Source organism: Arachis hypogaea, chromosome 6 (genome assembly GCF_003086295.3).
Source record: "Arachis hypogaea cultivar Tifrunner chromosome 6, arahy.Tifrunner.gnm2.J5K5, whole genome shotgun sequence".
Classification (NCBI taxonomy): Eukaryota; Viridiplantae; Streptophyta; class Magnoliopsida; order Fabales; family Fabaceae; genus Arachis; species Arachis hypogaea.
The window spans coordinates 48,451,164-48,467,553 of NC_092041.1; positions in this window are offsets into that span (position 1 = coordinate 48,451,164).

Sequence of the window (16,390 nt, forward strand, 5' to 3'; positions counted from 1 at the left end):
TCCCTAAATTAAGCACAAGATAAACCCTCAAAATGGGGTTTGTCATGCACCAATCATCACACCCCCAGATTTGGGATTACCCTTTGAACTCATGTGTGATGCAAGTGACATTGCAATTGGTGCTGTGTTAGGACAAAGGAAGGAGAACTTGCATCATGTCATCTATTATGCAGGCAAAGTATTGAATGAAGCTAAAAAAAATTACACCACAACAGAGAAGGAATTATTGGCTGTGGTTTATGCGTTTGATAAGTTTAGATCATACTTGATTGGATCCAAAATTGTAGTTTATACTGACCATGCTGCCCTTTAGTATTTGATGTCAAAACAGGATGCTAAACCAAGACTTATCAGATGGATATTGCTTCTACAAGAGTTTGACATTGAAATAAAGGACAGGAAGGGTAGTAAAAACCAAGTTGCTGATCATCTATCAAGATTGCCACAAGAAATAATTCAAGAAGCCTCACACCCAGTGAATGAAAGCTTTCCAGATGAACATCTCTTACAGATTCAACAAGCCCCTTGGTTTGCAGACATTATAAACTATAATGTTGGAAGAAAGATTCCTAAGGAATTCACCAAGAAACAAGTGAAAAAGCTACTTAATGAAGCAAAGAAATTCGTATGGGATGAACCATTCTTATTCAGAAGATGTTCAGATGGGATGATAAGGAAATGTGTTCCTGAAGGTGAGATGAGAAGCATATTGTGGCACTATGGTGCATGAAATTGCAATCACACTTGCAATTCCGCACAACTAACCAGCAAGTGCTCTGGGTCGTCCAAGTAATACCTTACGTGAGTAAGGGTCAATCCCACGAAGATTGTCGACTTGAAGCATGCTATGGTTACCTTGTAACTCTTAGTCAGGAGATATCAAGGAAAAGGGTTTTGTTTGTAATAGAATAAAAGAGCATGAAATAAAAGGTACTTGTGATTCAATAATGGAGAACAGGTTGGAGTTTTGGAGATGCTCTGTCATCTGAATCTCTGCTTTCCTACTGTCTTCTTCTTCACGCACGCAAGGTTCCTTGCATGGCAAGCTGTGTGTAGTGTGTCACTGATGAGAGAACTTTTGCGTGGTCTAGAAATTTGCGAATAAATCCTCGTTGCAAGTATAGTTTCTAAACCTTTAAAAGTTCTTTCATACAAACGTTTTGGTTGTCACAAGTAACAAACCCCTTTGAAATTGATAACCGAGTATTCAAACCTCGGGTCTTCTTCTCAAGGAATTGCAGGGAGGTATGTTCTTATTATTGGTTATGAGTTGTAAATTGGAGTTTAGGAGGTAAGGAGGGAATATGTTAAATGACAAATAAAATAAAATAAACTAATAACAATAAAATCTCTTGGCAAGGTATAAGAAATTGGAAGTCCAGACCAAATTATCCTTGTCAATGATAATAAAAATTGAATCTTAATTTCACTTAGTTAACCCTTACTTAAAGCAGAGGAAGGTCAAGTGACTAATTAGTTTGATCTTCAAATCCGAGTTAATTCCTAAGAAAAGATTGGGATTTGAAGTTCAATTCAATTAGAGGAGATAACAATTATCAATTATGCTGTTGAGTTGGATAACTTCCTGAGTTACTGATTTCTTAACCAAAATCAAAAGAAAAGGAAATTGAAACTGCTGGAATAAAAATGCCTTTAGATGGGAAGCAATAATCATGTAAATAAAAGAAAGCAATATTAAACTGAAATACCTCAAATAACATGAATTTAAAAGAGTAATCTGTAACATGGAAGAGTTCATAAATTAAATTGGGATAAATAAAAATAAAAAACCTGGGATTGAGAGTCACTCCTAAAACTAAGAGAAGTCCTAAATCCTAATCCTAAGAGAGAGAGAGGAGCCTCTCTCTCTAAAACTACCTCTAAAACATGAAAAGTGAATTATGAAAAAGCATCTGAAGTCCCCCCTCATTCCTCCACTTTGCAGCCTTTAAACTGTGTTTTCTGGGCTTGAAACTGGGCCGGAAATAGCCCAGGATTCGCTGTTTGCGAAATCTGCTACGCTGATTTTTGCAGATGCAATGTGTCCGTGTGGATGATGCGTTCGTGTCACTTATCTGTATGGTCACTATGACAAATTATATATCAAATCGAAGCTCCGGATGTTAGCTTTCTAACGCAAGTAAAACCGCATCATTTGGACCTCTGTAGATAAAGTTATAGCCATTTGAGTGCGAAGAGGTCAGGCTAGACAGCTTAGCAGTTTCTCCAACTTCTTGTATTCCTTCCACTTTTGCATGCTTACTTTCCATCCTCTGAGTCATTCCTGCCTTGTAATCTCTGAAATCACTTAACACATATATCAAGGCATCTAATGGTAATAAGAGAGGATTAAACATAGGGAACTTAAGGTCAAAGAAGCATGTTTTCAATCAAAGCACATAATTAGGAAGGCAAATGTAAAATCATGCAAATAGTATGAATAAGTGGGTAAAGAGTTGATAAAAACCACTTAATTGAGCACAAGATAAACCATGAAATATGGGTTTATCAGTCACTATTGTCAATGGCTATTTCCCATCCTCTCAGTGAAAATAGTCCATGTGCGCTGTCACCGCACGGCTAATCATCTGTCGGTTCTCGATCATGTTGGAATAGAATCCAGTGATCCTTTTGCATCTGTCACTACGCCCAACACTCACGAGTTTGAAGCTCGTCACAGTCATCCCTTCCTAGATCCTACTCAGAATACCACAGACAAGGTTTAGACTTTCCGGATCTCAGGAATGGCCGCCAATAATTCTAGCTTATACCACGAAGACTCCAATCTTTCGGAATGGAGGCTAAGAGATACACATTCATTCTAAGATAGAACGGAGGTGGTTGTCAGGCACGCGTTCATAAGTTGAGAATGGTGATGAGTGTCACGGATCATCACATTCATCACGTTTAAGTGCAAATGAATATCTTAGAATGGAAACAAGTGTGATTGAATAGAAAACAGTGGTAATTGCATTAATCCATCGAGACTCAGCAGAGCTCCTCACCCCAACAATGGAGTTTAGAGACTTATGCCGTAGAAATACAATGTAAAATGTGAAGATGTCATGAGGTATAAAATAAATCTCTAAAAGTAACTTTTATACTCAACTAGTAACCTAGGTTTACAGAAAATGAGTAAACTAAGATAGGTAGCGCAGAAATCCACTTCTGGGGCCCACTTTGTGTATGCTTGGGCTGAGCATTGGAGCTTTCATGTGCATAGGCTATTTCTGGAGTTAAACACCAGCTTTGGTGCCAGTATGGGTGTTTAACTCCAACTTTTATGCCAGTTATGGCGTTTTGACGCCAGAAAAAGGCAAAGAGCTGGCGTTTTGACGCCAATTTACATCATCAAAAATCGCTCAAAGTATGAACTATCATATATTGCTGGAAAGCCCTGGATGTCTACTTTCCAATGCAATTAGGAGCGCGCCATTTGGATTTCTGTAGCTCTAGAAAATCCACTTCGAGTGCAGGGAGGTCAAAATCCAATAGCATCTGCAGTCCTTTTTTTAGCCTCTGAATCAGATTTTTGCTCAGGTCCCTCAATTTCAGCCAAAAAATACCCGAAATCACAGAAAAACACACAAACTCATAGTAAAGTCTAGAAATGTGAATTTTGCTTAAAAACTACTAAAAATATACTAAAAAATAACTAAATCATACTAAAAACTATATAAAAACAATGCCAAAAAGCGTATAAATTATCTACTCATCACATTGTCATGGTTCAGCCTATGGTGGACATTTTGGGCTAGAAAGAACAGTAGTCAAAGTACTTCAAAGCGGATTTTATTGGCCTACCATATTTAAAGATGCTAGAGAGTTTGTTCATCGGTGCAATGAGTGCCAAAGGGGTGGAGGATTAACAAAAAGGAGTGAGATGCCTCAGAGCTACATCCTAGAGGTATAACTCTTTGATTTATGGGGCATTGATTTCATGAGCCCATTTTCTCCTTCATACTCTTTCAAATACATACTTGTAGCAGTGGAGTATGTCTCAAAGTGTGTGGAAGCTATAGCCACAACCACATGTGATGCACAAGTTGTCCTTTAATTCCTAAAGAAGCACATATTCACTAGGTATAGAGTACCTAAGGGTTTGGTTAGTGATGGTGGCAGCCATTTCTGCAACAAACAGATGGAGAAACTACCTCACAAATATGGGGTGATGTATAAGGTAGCCATACCATATCACCCACAGACCAATGGCCAAGCAGAGCTTGCAAATAGGGAGTTGAAGAGAATTTTGGAGAAGACTGTGGGAGCAACTAGGAAAGATTGGGCCAGAAAACTAGAAGATGCACTTTGGGCATATAGGACAGCATTCAAAACTACTATTGGGAAGTCCCCTTTTCAGCTGTTATATGGCAAATCTTGTCACCTCCCTGTAGAGCTTGAACATAAGGCTTTTTGGGCCACTAAACTCCTCAACCTTGATTCTCAAGCAGCAGGGGAGAAGAGGCTGCTACAACTAAATACGTTGGATGAGTTTAGGCTAGAAGCTTATGAAAGTGCCAAGATATACAAGGAAAAAGCTAAGAGGTGGCATGACAAGAAGATCTCAAAGAAGGAATTCAAACCAGGACAGCAAGTACTCTTATATAACTCCAGGCTTATGGTTTTCCCTGGCAAGCTCAAATCCAAATGGACTGGTCCATACTTGGTGGCAAAGGTTTTTCCCTATGGAAGCCTTGAATTGCTAGATGAAGCAACAAAGAGTCATTTCACAGCAAATGGTCACAGGGCAAAGCAATACTTGGGAGGCCAATGGGACAAAGAAAAGGATGTCCATAACCTAAATTGAGCAAGAATGAAAGATGTCAAGCTAGTGACAATAAAGAAGCGCTTGTTGGGAGGCAACCCAACCTGAGGTAGTTCTCTTTTTCAACTATTTCAATAAAAAGGCTAATTAGTTTTATCTGTATTGCAAGAAACTAAGTTTGGTGTTGCACACCAAAACAATTTGAGGGAGAATGAAGGATGCTAAGTTTGGTGTTCCACCAAAAATCTTATTTAAAAATACATTTTCACCTTCTGCATGAATGGTTACTAGCTCCAAGCAATCAGATAAACTATTTAACCATTGTTTTCTAGCTTCAGCTTTATAACCTTTAGCAAAGAAAAAAAGATTCACAAATGGTTAACTTGCTGCATCCAAAAACATTGGCAATGGATTAAGTTTGGTGTTCACACACCAAAGTAAATTTAAAAGCCATACACAGTTCATGCATATTAACTAATTGCTTAAAGGCTTGAGAAGCAAGCAACTTCTAAGGATTATGCAGGGAAACACTTAATCTGTGAAAGGGATCTGCATTATCATCCAAGGGATACAATAGAAGAAAAGATGAGAGACATTCCCAACAGGTTGTATTGAATACTCAATCCTTGTTGCTGTAAAGTGTTTTAATTTAGAGATTCCTATATGTCTTACTAAAGTGTTCAATTAGGTGAAAATGTTTGCTAATAAATGCTTGGATCTGCATAATTTATGCCATCCATCATTAGCCTGAATACTTTGTTTTGTTTTCCTGCTGCTTGAATAAAAGGAAAATGTTTGAAATAGAAAGTGAATGTTCAATGTTGTAGAAGTTTGAATGAAAGTTAGTGGTTGTATTTGCTTGATTTAATGAGTAGCTCATAAAATAAATGCTGCATAATAACATGTTCCTTGAAGTATGAACTAGCTTGCTGCTATAAAGTCTTTAATCAATGAAATTCCCTTGAGAATGAATCAAAACAAAAAGAAAAGAAAGAGAAAAGCCAAGAATTGGCAAAGAAACAAACAATAAGGCTAGACACCAATAGCTTGGACCCTAGGACATATGCCTGTGGTGTTTTTGTACTAGGATATGCTTGAAAAGTAGGTTCTGATGAGTATTTTGAAACTTGGCCACTTAGATTAACTGATTTGGGATTGCCAACCAAAAGTCCACTATCAAGAGTAACCTAGCTACAAAACATTTAGTGATCCAAAGAGATGCTGGGCATCAATGTTCCTAGGAAGAAAATGTGAGCTATGTGTCTGTGGTGAAGAAATGTTGAGCAAAATTGAGCCAAAAGGCTGCTATAACATTTTCCACCAAGCCTTCATTAAGCAATAAGCTTTCTAAGCAAAATAAAGAAGAAAAATCTAGCAAGGGATCAAGCAAAAGTAAGACAGTATAGCAGCAAGTCTAATGAACCTTTGAAGAAACATTTCTTATCTATTAGCAAAAGAATAAATGAGCTACCATTGATCTGCATAAAATCCGATGAACCAAGTTCAATTATCTGCTAAATAAGGACATGCATTCTTCTCTGTTTCATTTCATTTTCTCTTACGATTAGTGCTTGCTTGGGGACTGATGAGCGGATACTTTATAAGCTTTTTGGCATTATTTTTAGGTAGTTTTTAGTAGGATCTAGTTACATTTAGGGATATTTTTATTAGTTTTTATGCAAAATTCACATTTTTGGACTTTACTATGAGTTTGTGTGTTTCTCTGTGATTTCAGGTATTTTCTGGCTAAAATTGAGGGACATGAGCAAAAATGTGATTGGAGGCTGAAAAAGGACTACAGATGCTGTTGGATTCTGACCTCCCTACACTCGAAATAAATTTTCTAGAGCTACCAAATTCCAAATAGTGTGCTCTTATTTGCATTGGAAAGTAGACATCCAGCGCTTTCCAGAAATATGTAATAGTTTATACTTTATTGGAGCTTAGACGACGCAAACTGGCATTCAATGCCAGCTCCATGCTGCATGCTGGAGTAAAACACCAGAAACACGTCACAAACCAGAGTTAAATGCCAAAAACACGTTACAACTTGGCGTTTAACTCCAAAAGAAGCCTCTGCACATGAAAAGCTCAAGCTCAGCCCAAGCACACACCAAGTGGGCCCCGGAAGTGGATTTCTACATCAATTACTTATCTTTGTAACCCTAGTAGCTAGTTTAGTATAAATAGAACTTTTTACTATTGTATTGGGAGTCTCTCTTAGACCATTTGGTCTTTTTGAACCATTAAGTCTTGGTTATCCTAGTTCCCTCTCTGGGGCCGGAACCAATGAACACCTTTATCACTTATGTATTTTCAACGGTGGAGTTTATACACACCATAGATTAAGGTGTGGAGCTCTGCTATTCCTTGAGTATTAATGCAAAGTACTGTTGTTCTTCTATTCAATTCACACTTATTCTTATTCTAAGATATCCATTTGCACCCAAGAACATGATCAATGTGATGATTATGTGACGCTCATCACAATTCTCACTTATGAACGTGTGCTTGACAACCACTTTCGTTCTACATGCAAATAACCTTGAATGAATATCTCTTGGATTCCTTAATCAGAATCTTTGTGGTATAAACTAGAATCCATTGGCAGCATTCTTGAGAATCTGGAAAGTCTAAACCTTGTCTGTGGTATTCCGAATAGGATTCAGGGATTGAATGACTGCGACGAGCTTCAAACTCGCGACTGTAGGGCGTGGTGACAGACGTAAAAGGATAGTAAATCCTATTCCTGCATGATCAAGTACCGACAGATGATTAGCCGTACGGTGACAGCGCACCTGGACCATTTTCACTGAGAGGACGAACAGTAGTTGATAAACCCCGTTTTGACGGTTTATCTTGTATTGATTTTAAGAGATTTTATCACCTTTTACCCACATTTATCCATTGAATTAGCATGGTTTTGTGATTGTCTCCTTATTTGTGCTTAGATGTGAAAACATGCTTTTTAGGACTTAAAATAGCTAAATCTAATTCTCCTTGATTCCATTAGATGCCTTGATATGTTTGTTAGTGATTTCAGATTGAAAAGGCTAGGAATGGATCAAAGGAGTGAAGAGGGAAAGCATGCAAAGTGGAGAAATCATGAAAAGTCAATGAAGTTGAACTCGCCCATGGACGCACGCGCGCACCTGGCACTTGCGAGCACCTTGCGAATCACCCCATGGACACGTACGCGTGCTGTGCGCGTATGCGTCGGTGCTGGTTTATGATTTTTTAATGAAAACGTGACCAACGAATTCTCAAGGGTTGTGGGGCCCAATTCCAACCAACTTTGGCGCCTAAACTGCTATTTAAAGCCAAGGATTGAAGAGCGAAGGGACATTAGTTCATTTTTACTCATTAGGATTAGTTTAGAAGTAGTTTCTAGAGAGAGAAGCTCTTTCTTCTCTCTAGAATTAGGATTAGGATTAGGTTTAGTTCTTAGATCTAGGTTTTAATCTTTTCTTTCTTCTACTTCTACCTTTCAATTCCTTGTTGCTACATTCATCTTCTTCTATTCTTTTATTGTAATTTCCTTTATGTTGTTCTTGTGTTCTGTTGCAGATCTACTTTTGTTTCTTCTACTCTCTTTCAATTCAATCAAGGTAATTCATAATAAATGTGTTTCTTTTGATTGTTGTTGTTAATTCATTTCAATAATTGTTGTTACATTCTATTCTTGTTATCAATTTACTATGCTTTCCTTTTATGCCTTCCAAGTGTTTGATGAAATGCTTGGTTGGATTTTAGAGTAGAGTTTTATGTTCTTGGCTTGGAAAGGTAACTTAGGAACTCTTGACTTACTAATGTCCAAGTAATTGATGATTGGGATCCATTGACTCTAGTTCTCACTAATTGAATTAGTGGAGAGTTAGGACTTATGGACTAGGATTGATATAGCTCATTTGACTTTCCTTTACTACTAAGTTAGAAGATGATTTAATGAGATTAATCCTTACCAATTCTCATATTGTGGTTAGTGATTAGGATAGAGATCCTTGACCACCAACCCTTGCCAAGACCATTTTAGGCCTTAGTTTACTTTCTTGCCATTTATATTTCATGTTTCTTCTTAAAACCCCAAAAATAACTCACAACCAATAACAAAACACTTCATTACAATTCCTAGGGAGAACGACCCGAGGTTTGAATACTTCGGTTATTAATTTTGAGGGTTTGTTACTTGTGACAAACAATCTTTTGTATGAAAGGATTATTGTTGGTTTAGAAACTATACTTGCAACGAGAATTCATTTGTGAAATTCTAAACCGTCAAAAATTCAATCATCAAAATGGCGCCGTTGCCGGGGAATTGCAATGGTGTTATGTTATTGGTTATTGTACATATGTGAATAGTGTGAATATATTGCTTTATTCGCTAATTGTAGAATTTTATTTCTCTTATTTTCCATTATCTTTTGATTTTTGTTTTCTCTTTCCATTATGAATTCTCATTTTGGCTATGAGTGTGATTACAACTATGTTGTAGGTGATGAGGACTATAATGGAGATGTGTATCAAGGATGGGACAACCAAAGGTGGGAGGAGCCATATGCATATGATCAATCTTCTTGACAACAACCTCCACCAATGCACTATGAAGAAGAGCCATTCCATGATGCATACCAATCAAATGGCTATGGTGAATCTCCTTGTGACTTTCAAGAACCACCACCATATGCCTATGAATTATATCCTCAACATGATCATCAACTATACTCACAAGCCTCTTTTCACCAAATACCTCCATATGACTCTGATCCTTATCAACCATACCAACCACCTTTTGAACCATATGAGCCATATATGGAACCACAATTCCAAGATTACTACTCCCGAGAATCAACTCAATACACACCACCACCTTACCAAGAAGAACCACCTTCCTATAATGAACCCTTTCTCCAAGACAATGAACCCTCTTATCCACTCCAATCCTTAATGGATGAAATCCTTAGCCTTATACTTCAAGGGCAAGGAGAAATACAAAAGGAGACACTAGAATTTATGGCTACCTTGACCAAGGTAGTAAGCATTTTAGCCTCCCAATGCTTGAGCACTCAAAGCACTCCCATGGTCACATGTGGAGAATCAATTAAAGAGCATAGCATGAAGGAGAGATTGGAAACTCCGATAGAAAATGAGGAATACCACTTTGTATTAGAACAATTGGAGAAGCCTATGATTATTGAAGAAAAGGAAGAAGTGGTTGAAGACTTAGGAGATGCGGAACTTCCATGGGAAGCTAAAATCAAAGAAAATCCCTCCAAGAATAGTAAATTTGATGTTGAGAAGGAATGTGCACAACCTCCGAGGCATATTCTATATGAAGACTTGGAGAGAATAAAGCAAGAATTGAGTTCCCTTGGTGATGAAGATCATGCATCCAATCTTTTTAGTGAAGAATCCTTTGAATTTGAAGAACCTTCTCCCAATGAATTTGAAAGTGATGTGGAGGTAGATTTATCTAACCTCCCATTTATGACTTGAGTGATGGAGAAGAGTTAGATGAAGTTGATGAACAAAGGATTGAGAATGAAGAAGTTTATGAAGAGGTGGAGATTGACAAGGAAGCAAACAAGGGAGTAGAGCTTGCAAGCACATTGGAGATACCTCTCCCCAAGCCACCACCATCCATTCTCTCATTCAAGTGGGTAAATTCCTTATACCTAAGCTTTGTTATTCCCCTTGAATATGGTTTGCTTGGGATGGATGGTTAACTTAGAAAAATTAGTGGCTTTAAGAGTAAAAAAGAGATGGTTAGTGGTTGGAAGCATCCTTTTAGGTTCATTATGGTCATATGTCCAAGGCTTGATAGCAAAGGTTGGTGTATAACTAGAGTACATGGGTCTAGAAGGATGTTTGGTCACTTTGTTGAGAATTCACCTTGCTCACCACCCACATGGATTAATGATAATCAACTTGGAGTGGGTGTGAAGACAAAATATGGGATCCGGGAACACATGAGGATCAACATTGGGAGCCCAAGGTTTGTGGAGAACTCCATCGAAGCTTGGAGATATTAATCTTGAATGATGGAGCTTATTGGAAGTCCAAGCATTGGTGGAAGTTCCAAGATGAGTACAAGCACAAGCCACCTTGAGAGAAGCTCCCCATAAGTCCAACTTAAGGACAATAAATAAAAGTGCTAGGTAGGAGACACCCTACCATGGTAAAATATTTTCATTTTCTCTTTTGTAAATATTTGGTAGAATTAGTCTAATTTCATGTTTTGTTTAGTTAGTTGAGTATATTTGGTAGTTTAATATGTTAAATAAGGTTTTATGGTGTTTTGGTAGCTGTTTGGAGGTTTGGAATGCTTAGATTAGTGCAAAAACATAGAAAAATTTTGAAAAACAGAGCATCATCCACGCGTACGTGCACTGCGTGCATACACGTGCATCAAGCATTTTGGACCATCCACGCGTGCGCGTAATGCGTGCGTACGCGTGGATTGAGAAGTTCCACCCTCCACTATTTTCCAGAGAGTTGTGCCTGCGCCGCGCCAACGTTGTGCCTTTGGCACAAACCTATTCGCGCGCACGCGCACATGACGCGTGCGCGCCACTCTCGGAATAATCCTTCGATGCGGACGCACCCTGTACGCATATGCGTCGGGTGCATTGCACCACAACCCTCGCGCGCGCGCCATGTGCACGTACGCGCGGATCCCCTTTTCTCAACACTTCTCTTTTCTTCCCCTCTTTCCATTTCTTTCCTTCTCCTTTCTTCTTCCCTTCTTCTACCCCTCGTCCAACACTTCCAAACACCAGTGATAACCATTTATTTTAGTTAGTTAATTAGTTAGTAGGGTAGTTAATTAGTTAGTTTTAGTTTAGTTTTCATTTCATTTTTCTCTCTTTCCATTATAAGTGTTGGATTATGGATTTTGCTTACCATATATTGCTGCTTATTACTAGTTGAATGCTATCTTAGCATAATTGTTTTAAATATTTTTTGTTGGATTCTATCGTTTATGTTATATTTTGATACTTGGTTTTGAGTTTTTTTATGCTTACCTTTTGAAAAATACCAAGTGATGAGAATTGTCTTCGAGCTTGTAACTCTTCTTGAATCACATGATTTGGCCACCATGTGGTTTGAGCCCTATTCTGTGATTAGGCAACCTCTTGATGGATGATGTTGTGCATTTACCTTGATGCCTTATGTTATGATCATATGCATCCATAAGCTTTGACTTGAATGCTCTCACGCTTCTTTAATGCTTGTTTTATCTTACAAGCTTACTTAAAGCATCTCAAGTACACTATGATAAGTGAAGTGCATGTTTCTTTTGTGACATTACTTTTTATGCTAGTGTGGGTTCTAAACCGCGCAATTTAGAATTCACATTCCTTATTTGTCATTAATGTCACATTAATTCACTCACCTCAATCTAGTGATTTACCTCATTCCAACAATGTATGCTTCCTTACTTTTATATCTTCTAATCTTATGGTGTTATATTTTTGTCTTTCATGATGAATGCACCACAAGCAATAACAGAAGCAAGACTAAGAACACGTAGCAATCCGGAGAGTCGCCGTACCCCCTTGCTCATCTTTGAGTGCACCGAGGACGGTGCAAACTTTTAAGTGTGGGGGGGGTCGTCCGACCGGTCGGCGATTTTGGGTGACGAATTTCTAATCCCAACACTTTTTCATATTCATTTTAGGTTCTTAGGATTTTTACTTGCATTTTCTTATTTTTGCATATGTATACACAATAAGCTTAGTCAAAATAATGAAATTTTTCAAGGATTTCTATCTATAGGGCACCAATTGGTTTGAGTGAAAACTTTTCATTAAACTTGCTTGAATTATATATCTTGTGGATCATGTTTTTGAGCTAAGAACACAAGCAAGTGAGTTTTGAGCCTAATGGTGTGGTTACATCTTATAACCACTTATTTTCCTTTTTGTGTGCATTATTCTCTTTCTATGATTGTAATCATTGAATTGTTTGATTCTTTATGTCCATTATTTTGTGTATTCATGCATTTATATGATTGAGGCCATCATTTTATTTAGCTCACTTACCCAAATGGCCTTACCTTTTATCTTCCTTTGTTAGCCAATTTTGAGCCTACGATTAACCCACTTGGTTCTTTAATTTAGCACATTACAAGCCTTAAAGCAGAAAACAATAAATGCCCTTATTTGGATCTTTGATTAGCTTAGGCTAGTGTGTGTGAGTATCATTCAAGTGTGGGAACCTTGGGACATTGGGTGAATAAAAGGGTAATTTTGTATTATTATTGGAAATATTGGGAATTGGGTACATACTCATGTATTGATCAAATGTAAAACCTTATGCATTGAGGTTCTTGTATATAGAAAGAAAAAAATGAGAAAAACAAAAGAAAAAGAAAAGAAAAATAATATGGAAAAGGAAAAGAAAAAAAATAGAAAAAGAAAGAAAAAGAAGAAAAAGAAAGAAATAAAAAGGGGACAAAATGCCCCAAAGCAAAGTGTAGCTCAATAAAATCAATGCATGAGTGTTGTGAAATGAAAAGGGATACATGATTATGTGAAAAAGTGAAAAATGGGTTGTTAGGTTAGAACTTAATTGTATAGGATGTCATAGGTTAGGTGGGAAGTTTAAGCTTATCAAAGATTCAAATTTCAAGCTCACTTAACCATATATGCATCATACCTTGACCCTAGTCCCATTACAACCAAAGAAAAGACCTCATGATACTTGTATGCATGCATGAAATATTTGTTGATTGTTAGAAGAAAACAAATCTTAGAAAGCATGATTAGGAGAGAATTGAGTGAATCAACCCTAAACACTAGAGCGAATAGAGTGCAAACACATCCGGTAAGGGTTTGATGCTCAATTACATGTTTCCACCTACAATCATCACTTTTCATGCAAGTTTGTAAAAATATTTAATAACTCAATTTAATTTTGGATTAGACTTGCTAGTCCTTAGCCCTTGTGCATATCTGCTTCTTGGGAATTGATTTATTTTGACCAAGCAATTGCATTCATGTAGATAGTTGCATATAGGTAGATTGCATTTAGTTAGTTTCCATTGAATAAATGTCATGCCCTTTACTTCATTCTTGGTTTAAGCATGAGGACATGCTTGGTTTAAGTGTGGGGAGGTTGATAAACCCCGTTTTGACGGTTTATCTTGTATTGATTTTAAGAGATTTTATCACCTTTTACCCACATTTATCCATTGAATTAGCATAGTTTTGTGATTGTCTCCTTATTTGTGCTTAGATGTGAAAACATGCTTTTTAGGACTTAAAATAGCTAAACCTAATTCTTCTTGATTCCATTAGATGCCTTGATATGTTTGTTAGTGATTTCAGATTGAAAAGGCTAGGAATGGATCAAAGGAGTGAAGAGGGAAAGCATGCAAAGTGGAGGAATCATGAAAAGTTAAAGAAGCTGAACTCACCCATAGACGCGCGCGCGCACCTGGCGCTTGCGCGCACCTTGCGAATCACCCCATGGACGCGTACGCGTGCTGTGCGCGTACGCGTCGGTGCTGGTTTATGATTTTTTAATGAAAACGTGACCAACGAATTCTCAAGGGTTGTGGGGCCCAATTCCAACCAACTTTGGCGCCTAAACTGCTATTTAAAGCCAAGGATTGAAGAGCGAAGGGACATTAGTTCATTTTTACTCATTAGGATTAGTTTAGAAGTAGTTTCTAGAGAGAGAAGCTCTCTCTTCTCTCTAGAATTAGGATTAGGATTAGGTTTAGTTCTTAGATCTAGGTTTTAATCTTTTCTTTCTTCTACTTCTACCTTTCAATTCCTTGTTGCTACATTCATCTTCTTCTATTCTTTTATTGTAATTTCCTTTATGTTGTTCTTGTGTTTTGTTGTAGATCTACTTTTGTTTCTTTTACTCTCTTTCAATTCAATCAAGGTAATTCATAATAAATGTGTTTCTTTTGATTGTTGTTGTTAATTCATTTCAATAATTGTTGTTACATTCTATTCTTGTTATCAATTTACTATGCTTTACTTTTATGCCTTCCAAGTGTTTAATGAAATGCTTGGTTGGATTTTAGAGTAGAGTTTTATGTTCTTGGCTTGGAAAGGTAACTTAGGAACTCTTGACTTACTAATGTCCAAGTAATTGATGATTTAGATCCATTGACTCTAGTTCTCACTAATTGAATTAGTGGAGAGTTAGGACTTATGGACTAGGATTGATATAGCTCATTTGACTTTCCTTTACTACTAAGTTAGACGATGATTTAATGAGATTAATCCTTGCCAATTCTCATATTGTGGTTAGTGATTAGGATAGAGATCCTTGACCACCAACCCTTGCCAAGACCATTTTAGGCCTTAGTTTACTTTCTTGCCATTTATATTTCATGTTTCTTCTTAAAACCCCAAAAATAACTCACAACCAATAACAAAACACTTCATTACAATTCCTAGGGAGAATGACCCGAGGTTTGAATACTTCGGTTATTAATTTTAGGGGTTTGTTACTTGTGACAAACAATCTTTTGTATGAAAGGATTATTGTTGGTTTAGAAACTATACTTGCAACGAGAATTCATTTGTGAAATTCTAAACCGTCAAAAATTCAATCATCAAAATGGCGCCGTTGCCAGGGAATTGCAATGGTGTTATGTTATTGGTTATTGAACATATGTGAATAGTGTGAATATATTGCTTTATTCGCTAGTTGTAGAATTTTATTTCTCTTATTTTCCATTATCTTTTGATTTTTGTTTTCTCTTTCCATTATGAATTCTCATTTTGGCTATGAGTGTGATTACAACTATGTTGTAGGTGATGAGGACTATAATGGAGATGTGTATCAAGGATGGGACATCTAAAGGTGGAAGGAGCCATATGCATATGATCAATCTTCTTGACAACAACCTCCACCAATGCACTATGAAGAAGAGCCATTCCATGATGCATACCAATCAAATGGCTATGGTGAATCTCCTTGTGACTTTCAAGAACCACCACTATATGCCAATGAATTATATCCTCAACATGATCATCAACTATACTCACAAGCCTCTTTTCACCAAATACCTCCATATGACTCTGATCCTTATCCACCATACCAACCATCTTTTGAACCATATGAGCCATATATGGAACCACAATTCCAAGATTACTACTCCCGATAATCAACTCAATACACACCACCACCTTACCAAGAAGAACCACCTTCCTATAATGAACCCTTTCTCCAAGACAATGAACCCTCTTATCCACTCCAATCCTCAATGGATGAAATCCTTAGCCTTATACTTCAAGGGCAAGGAGAAATACAAAGGGAGACACTAGAATTTATGGCTACCTTGACCAAGGTAGTAAGCATTTTAGCCTCCCAATGCTTGAGCACTCAAAGCACTCCCATGGTCACATGTGGAGAATCAATTAAAGAGCATAGCATGAAGGAGAGATTGGAAACTCCGGTGGAAAATGAGGAATACCACTTTGTATTAGAACAATTGGAGAAGCCTATGATTATTGAAGAAAAGGAAGAAGTGGTTGAAGACTTAGGAGATGCGAAACTTCCATGGGAAGCTAAAATCAAAGAAAATCCTTCCAAGAAGAGTAAATTTGATGTTGAGAAGGAATGTGCACAACCTCCGAGGCATATTCTATATGAAGACTT